Genomic DNA, 10,013 nt, shown 5'->3' with positions numbered 1-10,013 from the left:
AATCTGTAGAAGTTTTAATTCATTGAGATACACAAAAACGTAACTTAAGATTTGATTTCGTGGAGAAGATTTGTAGCTCAAGTGAATGATTTTGATGAAATTTTGTTCTTTGAGCTGGATAGTTTGCTTTGTGGAGTTTTCATTGTTCTTCTGAACGACGACATCATCAGTAGCAGCATAAAACTTCACTTTAAAGGTTTGAACAAAGCATGTGACTATTTCAAAATGTAATTGATTGAAAACTTCAACTATTAAATGGATTAAATACTGTACAAGTTTATAAAGATGTTAGGTAAACTCTAACTATTCCAATATACTTACCAATTTAAATGTATCTGTGTATGTGAATAGGAATGTAGGACAATATAAACACGATATAAACTTTAAAATGACTGAAAATGACAAAAAGCAAATAAGATTCCAGATTTTGAACTAACGAATGATCACAGAATTGTAATCAGCTTAACCCTGAATGTTAATCAGGGAGGTGCCCCCAAATGCCCTGGCACGACCGAAGGTAGGGAGAGCTCACTCTACCTCTCAAAATGCTATTACATGACCACGTGCATAAAACCACTTACAGGGAAATCATAATCACTGCCTTCTTGCCGTATTACTGTTGGTTACGAAATTGAAAGGAAAAAAGCGAATGTCAGGTGCTTTAGTCGGTATGGTGGATACGGAGGACTTATCTAGGGGAATTGGTAAACCCCGATCCCAAATCAATGGTACACATAGGCTCCAGGATCTTGAAGGAACAAATGGCGTATGAACTTATGATCAAAATAGTTTAAAACCATTATGTTTTAATTTGGTGTTCAACGTTCATGATCAATTTTTAGGACGTGTTCTGTATTCAGATGCACTGGATATAGGCTACAAAAAAAACAACATGAAACTTGGGAAACAATATGAATAATTCAATGATTAATTCTTTTCGTAACTCATTTAATCTATTAACTGATGTTTATTTATTTATTTAAACACATAGACATTGATACAAGATGGCAGCAAATAAATATGCGTGATATAAATCATTCGATCTGTGTGAGGGCTGGGATGCTGAACGAGTGCTCAAACCTAAGCACGTGGTTTTATTAAGGGCCCACACTCGGAGCCTTCGACCTAGAGATTTAATCCACAAGGTAGTAGAGTAACGTAAGGAGATGCAGTCTCATGGTAGTTGGTGACCAACTATTGGTTCATACGCCATTTGTTCCTTCAGGATCCTGTGGCCCATGTAAACCATTGGTTTGGAATGAGGGTTTTCCAACTCCCCTAGGTGAACTCTCTGTTTCCACCAATCCGGTCAATGTGCTGAACATTCACTTTTTGTCTTCTCAATTTCGTAAACAACATGGTCGCCACGAGAAGACAGTGGTTGTATGTACATACTCAAGTACTTGGAACCATCCATTTAACCTTATGATTTTTTAATTAACAGGTTGAGAATATGTGTATCTGGGATGAACACTATTAAGAGATTTCATGGATAAGAAAATAGGAAAACAAATGATTATAGTCATGCTATTTCAATTTTCAGTGATTGAATTCAATCAAATTAAACGACTTAAATGTAATTAGTTTATTGATTGGAAATCAATTTGATCTATTTACAATCCAACTATCTTGATACAATCACTGTGATGATTCTTAATTTTAGGGCCTATTCCATTATTGATTGAATCAATTGACAATAATAGAGACTATTATTAGTGAAACTTAAAAAAAAAAAAGAAATCCAACCCTATTTTCACCTCTCTCTCTCTTTCAAATGATTACTAATGACTTATGTATAGGAACAAAAGGATGGAAAGTATGTATAAGGAGAGAAATAGAATACAATTTAGTTTAATACTTAACCAAATAGTATTGTTTGGTAGTACTTATCGCTCTATCTCTAAGCATCGATTGGGCGTTACCTTGTAAAAGTTGTCAAAAAAATTGTCTCATTAAAATTTTCTGCCAGTTGTCCTCATAGATCTTAAGTTTTTTTAAAAATGGTAATAGGAATAATCCCACTCACTCACTTACTCACTCACTCACTCACTCAATCAATCAATCAATCAATCAATCAATCAATCAATCAATCACTAGCTGATCAGTATTCTTGTTAATCTAAGTAGGTTAATTCATATATTAACACTGTTATCAATCGTTATTAACCATTTTATTCATTACAATAAGTGTGGTAGTATTATAATAGAGATCATATTCTTATTTGATGTCTAATTATATAGTGATTTAGTCAAATGTGAAAATCCTACATGAAATATATTATCAGTTTAGGGGTTGTGGAGATTGCTAAGTTTTTGATTGAGATCATGAACTGATTGATGTTAGACTACCATTGAAAACCTGGAAGGACTGGACGGCAACTTCGTGGGTTGTTTGAGGTCAAAAATTATTGCCATTGGATTCCGGCCCACTGGTCTAGTAGGTTGAGTGTTCGCACGCGAGACTGAAGGCCCTGGGTTCGAATCCCGTGGGCGGGGTCATGGATGCGAACTGGTGAGGAGTCCCACAATAGGGCGAAACGGCCGTCCACTACTCCGAGGTTTTCAATGGTGGTCTGACATAAATCGGTTCGTGATCTCAATGAAATATATTATTTGTATATTTTTCATGATTCTTTCAATTCCATTTTTAGTGGCTCAAGATCTGACTTTATTTTGGATCGTATAATGATTGCTATCGAATTATCAAAATATACATATTTTCATTACTCTCGTATATAACTATCTAATTAACTCGCGTTAATGACTGGCTTCAAGAGGTATTTCCTGGATTTCTAGTGAAAAGTCATCACCAGTGAAGTTCAACCAGGTCTGTTGTTAGATAGAAACTCACTAAAGATAATTGTGGATGGTGGCGCAATGTAGTGGACTACTTGAAGTTAGACATTAACATCGTTGGGTGCTGGCTCAGTGGTCTAGTTGTTAAGAGTTCGCGCGCGAGATCGAAAGTCCTTGGTTTGAATCTCACATGTGGGATAGTGGATATGCACTGCTGAGTCATACCGTACAAGAACGAAAAGACCATCTAGTGCTTCCAGGTTTTCAATGGTGGTTTAGCTTCAATCAGTTCATCAATTCAGCTACAGAATTATATAAGTCAAATACGAGAATGAAGTTTTGAATACGTTTATTTTGTACAATCGTTGATCCAGGCAGACAATCAAAGGAACGAAGCAAAGGAAACGAAGAGAAGAGAACGATGCGAAGTGATGCGCGGTGGAGAAGGCATGTTAACCAAATCAATTTAGCTAAAAGTGAATCGACATTTATAGCTGAACAGAGATCAATTACAGATATGTAATGAGCAAGATAACAAGTGCACACACATACACTCACATAAAAGAATTGAAAGTTGATAAGTGAATAATTAACAGGATCAATATGAAAATAAACATTTCTGTTTTTCTTCTCTTGTCTCTTTATTACAATCTTCATTCATTAAACATTCCAGTAGTCATAGTAGTCGTAGTTGTTGTCGCAGTCGTAGTAGTAGTAGTAGTAGTAGTAGTAGTAGTAGTAGTAGTAGTAGTAGTAGTAGTAGTAGTAGTAGTAGTAGTAGTAGTAGTAGTAGTAGTAGTAGTAGTATTAGTAGTAGTAGTAGTAGTAGTAGTAGTAGTAGTAGTAGTAGTATTAGTAGTATTAGTAGTGTATGAATTAAATAAAACAGGGGGTGGAGAAAAAGGTAGAATATAAAAATAAAATATAAAATAAACCCTTAACAAATAGATTAAGTGCTTTCCCTTCCATTGTATATACCATATCCCAGTATTTACTTTGTCTGATAAATGTATATTCATTTACGACCAGATTACTAAAAATAGATTATTATTATTCTAAAAATGAATGAATGCATAATTGATTTGGATGAGATACATTCGATGTTGTTCTCTTCTCTTTTTTTTGTTCCCCCTCTTTTTTTATACTAAAAGCATTTCATCAATCGTTTTGATTATTTCTGACAGTAATTGGATCAGGTTGTAGAGTCAACATAGAAGTTATTAATATTATCATTATTATTAATACTATTACTATGGATACTACAGTATGAGTATAATTAACTCATAAAGTTTTCCAGTGTAAAATAACAAAAAAAATGCACGTGACTGTTTGAAATACCAATCAGTTGATTAGTTTGTATACAAATCAGTGATGGCAACACAATTATAGTGAGATATTTATTCGATAAAGGTAATAATCAACACTTAAATGAATTAGAAATTACGGTGAGATTAGAAGTTATGGATGATCTTTCAATGACACTAAAGTGATCTTGAGAGTGTTCATCTAGTAACTAAGACTAAATAAGGATGATAAACTTGTGTAAGGAATTAGAATTATGATTTGCAGTTTTCATCACTAAAATGACATCAGCTATAATGCCGAAACTCTATTTTATCAAATGGATGAGTGAATTTCGCGTGAAAATCCGAGATCTGTTATCTTATTCCTGATGAGTTCGTCCATAGATTATAGTCTCACCGAAATTACAAAAGTATTTTTCACTGTCCTATTGAACGATATTCCTTTCAAAAAAATCTCAAATAAAAAGATGATGGGTAGCGACTAGCAGTGGAATCCAGGACGCGCGTTTCGTCCTATTTGGGACTCGTCAGCTGGATGTACCTGCACTTCCGTGTTGGTGTTCACTCTGGGACTCGAACTCAGTACCATTCGCTTCAAACGCCATCGCGCATCCTGGATTCCACTGCTATCCACTATCCATCATTGCTTGCAAATAGCTTGTGGATTAAGGTAATATCGAGGCATACGCACTGTATGCACATATACCAATAACACACTGATCAATTGCAGTCTTAAACCTCAATGAGAAGATACAAACCAAACAATTCGAAGTGAATTAGAAAGAAGATGGTTGGATAGATGTAGATGTCTTGAAATGTTTTCCATGATAACACGTATTGATTCACGTTTCTTGTTTTAGATCAAGTATGAATGGATCTATTGTATGATGACTCTAGAAATCATAGTTAACTTTTAGGACTATTTATTTTTAACGTTGATGAAAGTATCATCTAGATTCAAATGTAATGTCTAAAACTGTAGTTTGCAATGAGTTTTATCATGGACAATATAATTTAATGGTTCTATATCTGACTCCATTTAGATCGTATAAATGATAGTTATCGAATGATTACTGTCAAAATATACATTCGTGCTGTCCTCGTATATAATCATCCTCTTAAATCGCTTTAGTGTATAACGGGATCGAATAAGTCGAATAAGAGAATAAAGTTTTGAATATGTATATTTCATACAATTGTTGATCCGGACGAAAGATCGGAGTAAAGAAGTGAAGAGAGTGAAGCAAAACGACGCACAGTGAAGAGGGTGTGTGAGCCAACTCGATTTACCTTAGCGTTAATCGATATTTATAGCCGAACAACAAATAAGTTACAGGCATGCGATGAATAGAATAAGAAGTGCACACATATACGCTCATCTGAAAACGGTGGAGGTTGATAAGCGAATAATTAACAAGGTCAAAATGTAGCTTCAGAAGAATGGACAAATTGGTTTGTCTGGATGCCAGAATAAATTATATGGGCTTAACATAGCAACTGATACTACAATAACATTATGATTAGTAGAGAATTTAATAACCGTTTACGATTTACCTGGGTGATTTTTTTTACTGTGGTTGTGCTATATCTAGAGCTTAGATTCTTAAGATACCGTGTATAACTTGAGCACTCGAACGCTAGAGCTGTCCCAAGTCGCAATTAAAAAGACAGAAGAGAAGTGAAAGGAATGTTATTTCAAACAGTGTCAAGTATGCCACAAATTGTCATGTATTTATAGCTATTAGTAAAATCGAAATCATCATTATAATCATACAATCTGCATATAGGGTTTTTTTTAGCATTTGTCCGATAGGGAAGCTCCACATAGGGATTCTGGAATATTCTTCCAAAAGATGATTGGGTGGAATATCTTCGACTCTTTCTAAGCTTCTTAGAACTTCCTCGAGCTCACTTATAGGCCGTCCTTACAGGTTATAAATCAATAAATAATTTAATAACGAATTAGCTAAAAATGGATGACTTGAATTGTACTACATAGAATACGAGTTGAATATATTTTTCACAGACAAATTAGGATAATTAAAAAGATCATAATCTTTTTATTCATTTGGCAAATGTAACTTCGAAAATCAGAGCAAAAAAAGGGTAGGGATAACCAACCAAAATAAACATCCAGACAATGACAGGACAACAGTCAATTACAGATCAAGGTTGACATAATAAACTGTTAGTTGTATATAGAGAAGTTCGTGTATTACACTTTTATATAAAGTTTGTTCTTATGCTATCTAGTAGGACAATGTATGTTACGGAAGTAAACCACTTAGATCAGTCAGACAGTCAGTCAGTTACAACGTAGGACCAGGCACATACATGCATCGGTTCAAGTTGCCACACCTCATTAGCACAGCAAGATGATCACCGGATTCATAGAATCAGTTAACTGAATGGTGTAATATATAGAGGAAAGATTTTATGTAAGGACTTTGTACACCGAGAGGTTCTGTGACAGTGTCTTTCGTTGGAAGGTGTACCTCAGAAGTATATAAACCTTGTGAAGACTCTTTACTTGAACACCACTAGTCGAGTGAGAGATTATGGTGAACTGTCATTTGCTTTTGCAACCTCATATGGTGTCCGTCAAAGCTGTTTACTTCCTCCAATTTTGTTTAAATTCATCATAGACATACTGATGGAAATAACGCTCTCATCGACTGAATTTTCGGGCATTGATCTCCTTCCAGGAGGTCTACTTATCGACTTAGAACACACAGATGTTATAGTCCTGTTTGTTGAAGACGCTGATAAAATGCAGAGTCTTTTGATAGCACTGAGCTATGAATCTTCTTTACCATGTTGAAATTAATAAGTACTGATATTGATCAGTGGTGAATGTTATGTTAATCTAGGCTTTGATACTCAATGAATTCTATCGAACAAGTTGTATCGTGACAATTAGTTTAAGTGACTTAGCATCATAAGAATGATATTTTTGATGAGAACAACAACAAAGATTTGAGCAGAATAACATTAGTTTATTTTATTTCGTGAATTGGTTGGAGTTAGACATTAACACCGTTGGATGCCAGCTCAGTGGTCTAGAGATTAAGCGTTCTTACGCGACACCGATAGATACTTGTTTTGAATCTCACGTGTGGAATCGTAGATGCGCACTTCTGCAGAGTCCCACAATAGGACGAAACGTTCATCCAGGTTTTCCATGGTAATCTAGCTTCAATTGACTGGTGAATTCAACCATTAAGATTACTACAATCTTCAGAAATCCCTATTCTGATAATAATCATCATGTGCTCACTAGTGACTGCCTTCAAGATGTATTTCCTGGACGTCTAGTGAGAAGCCATCACCAATGGATTTCAACCAGGTCTGTTGTAAGATAGTAAATCACTGAAGACAATGATGGATGTGTCGTTCAATTACATGAATTAGTTGAAGGTGACATTAACACCATTGGTCTAGAAGTTAGGCGTTCACGCTCTAGACAGATAGGTCCTGGGTTCGAATCTCGTGAGGTGGAATCGCGGATGCGCACTTCTAAGATGGAATCCCATACTAGAATGAAACAACCATCGAAGGCTTCCAGATTTTCCATAGTAGTTTTAATGTTGATCAAATTTGAAGTTCATTCACATTATTCTTATATTAAAATGATTTATTTTCAGATATTTTGAATAGTAATATATTACTTTAAATAGACAAATATCTATTTCAATAGTTGAAATCATGAGTCAATTGAAGCTAGACCACCATGGAAAACCTGTAAGCACTGGGTGGCCATTTCGTTCTAGTATGGGACACCTCATCAGTGCGTATCCACGATCCTGCCCCCTGCGAGATTCGAACCCAAGACCTTAACCATTAGACTACTGAACTGTCATCCAATGCTTCCAGGTTTTCCATGGTAATCTAGCTTCAATTAACTCATGATTTCGACTATTGAAATTATCTATTTGCCCAAAAAATTTACATTTACTCTTCTATATTGAGATATATTTAATTAGTTAATAGTTTCCTAGTTGAACAATTATTTATTATAACAGCTGATGATAAATAGATAGATAGATAGATAGACAAACAGACGGATAGATAGATAGACATATGAAATAATTTGTCATACTTGTCAATATGATCATTTAAAACAAATAAATCAATATAGGCGGGAAATTATTGAAATTAAACGGAAGAAAAAGATATAAATAGACTGAAAATATATAAGTTCAGTAATAATGAAAAAGGATAATTTTGTTAATTTTGAAGGTTCAATTTGAAAGTGAAATCATGTTGATTCTAAAAGTTGTTTCCTTCTAATATAGAAAAAACTACCAACAACATGTACATCTACGATTTGTAACATCTTTCAAGGAATCTAAGTATTACTTAGGTAACATCGATTAGGTTCGATAAAGAGCTCTGAAAGACAAAACTAAACTACTCTAATAATAGTTATAATTGATAGTAAAGAATATAGGTTGCTGATATGAACAAAGAAACAAGAAACTTTGACAAACTATGGAAGCCATTGTTGGAGGGGGAACGTTAGTTCATTTCATTCAAAGCTTGTAAAACAGTAATATTTATTTATGCCCCTAGTCTATTCTACAAACCATAAGCTTTCGCTTAATGTATGATTCAGTGCCATAGCCCTCTTTGTTTTAAAGCTATTATAATTTAAACGTATTATTTTGTACTCTATTTCCTATGTTAATCTCCAGTTTTGGACATAATTGTATTTTCCTAATTATTGTACGTTGTGTTCGACTTAGTCATCTATTTATTCATGTATCTCTCTCTACACTGATCTGGAAATCGGTAACCAGATCAGAATTGAGAATAAATCAAGTAGTGTTCCAGTTGACTAGTCTTCTCTCTCACTCATGTGCTTGTCAGTCAATCAGATGATAGGATGGTTTTCTTCTCTGTACCCTACTTCGAACTCACGCGTACTAGCCTTAAGGTGAATCCGGTGAGCCTACCGTGTCAAGGTGTTAATCTCTAGATTAGCCAAGTTATCGTGAGCACTAGAAGTGTGTAGACTTATCAAGGACGTTACAGTTGCATAATAACACGAAGTGACTAGCTATGAAAATATAAGTTAAAGAATTTCAACTTAGTAGTCAAAAGATAACTCGCTTGCCAAAGATAAATGATAGTTAGCAGTGGAATTCAGGACGCGCGTTTCGTCCTATTTGTGACTCGTTTGTTGGATGTACCTACATCTCAGTGTTCAATTGAGGTGAATAAGGCTGTTAGATCGAAGGATATCATCAGACTGTCGTTGTTTATTTGAATGTTCCTAATGTGATCAAGGAATTGTTTGGGGGATTTGATGAAGTGGTTGGATCAAACCACTAAATTTTTCAATATTCGTGAAATTTCTCTTGACAAATTTTATGTTGTGTTTATGGGGAGTGCTACAATTGGACGTAGTGAGATGTTTGGTTTGTGTATTTCCGGCTTACCATAGAGTCGAGGGAGCACTGGTCCATCGGATCTCATTCTTCAGTGATCTTGTTTTGTTACTTCTCCTGCTTTGACGAGCTTGTTCAAAGTCTTTGAGATTTGGTTGTCTAACTTTTTGACTCGATTTATGTCCATCGGTTTGTATATGCTTTTATCTCCTGGTAGGTCGTCGGCTTTCTTGATTCGCTCTTCTTTGTCCATGATCACTATGGTAAGTCCTTTGCCCGCCGAAAACATGACAATATCCTTACTACTTCTGAGTCTCGTTAAACCTTTTTGTTCTTGTCAAGTCAGTTGGTTGTTGTTCATCATCCGTCGAGTTAACGACAATATAGTTTGTCTTATTTCTTGGTTTGAGTGATGACTCTAGTGCTGAGAAGAATTCCAGTTTTGAGGCGTCATTTGTTCTTCTATGTTTGTTAGTGGTTGCTTTGACAAGTTGACCACGCAGTTGTTTGTATTTTCTTCTATG

Source organism: Schistosoma haematobium, chromosome ZW (assembly GCF_000699445.3).
Source record: "Schistosoma haematobium chromosome ZW, whole genome shotgun sequence".
NCBI classification, from domain to species: domain Eukaryota; kingdom Metazoa; phylum Platyhelminthes; class Trematoda; order Strigeidida; family Schistosomatidae; genus Schistosoma; species Schistosoma haematobium.
The sequence above is the reverse complement of the archived record's forward strand: the minus strand, read 5'-3'. Positions refer to the sequence as shown.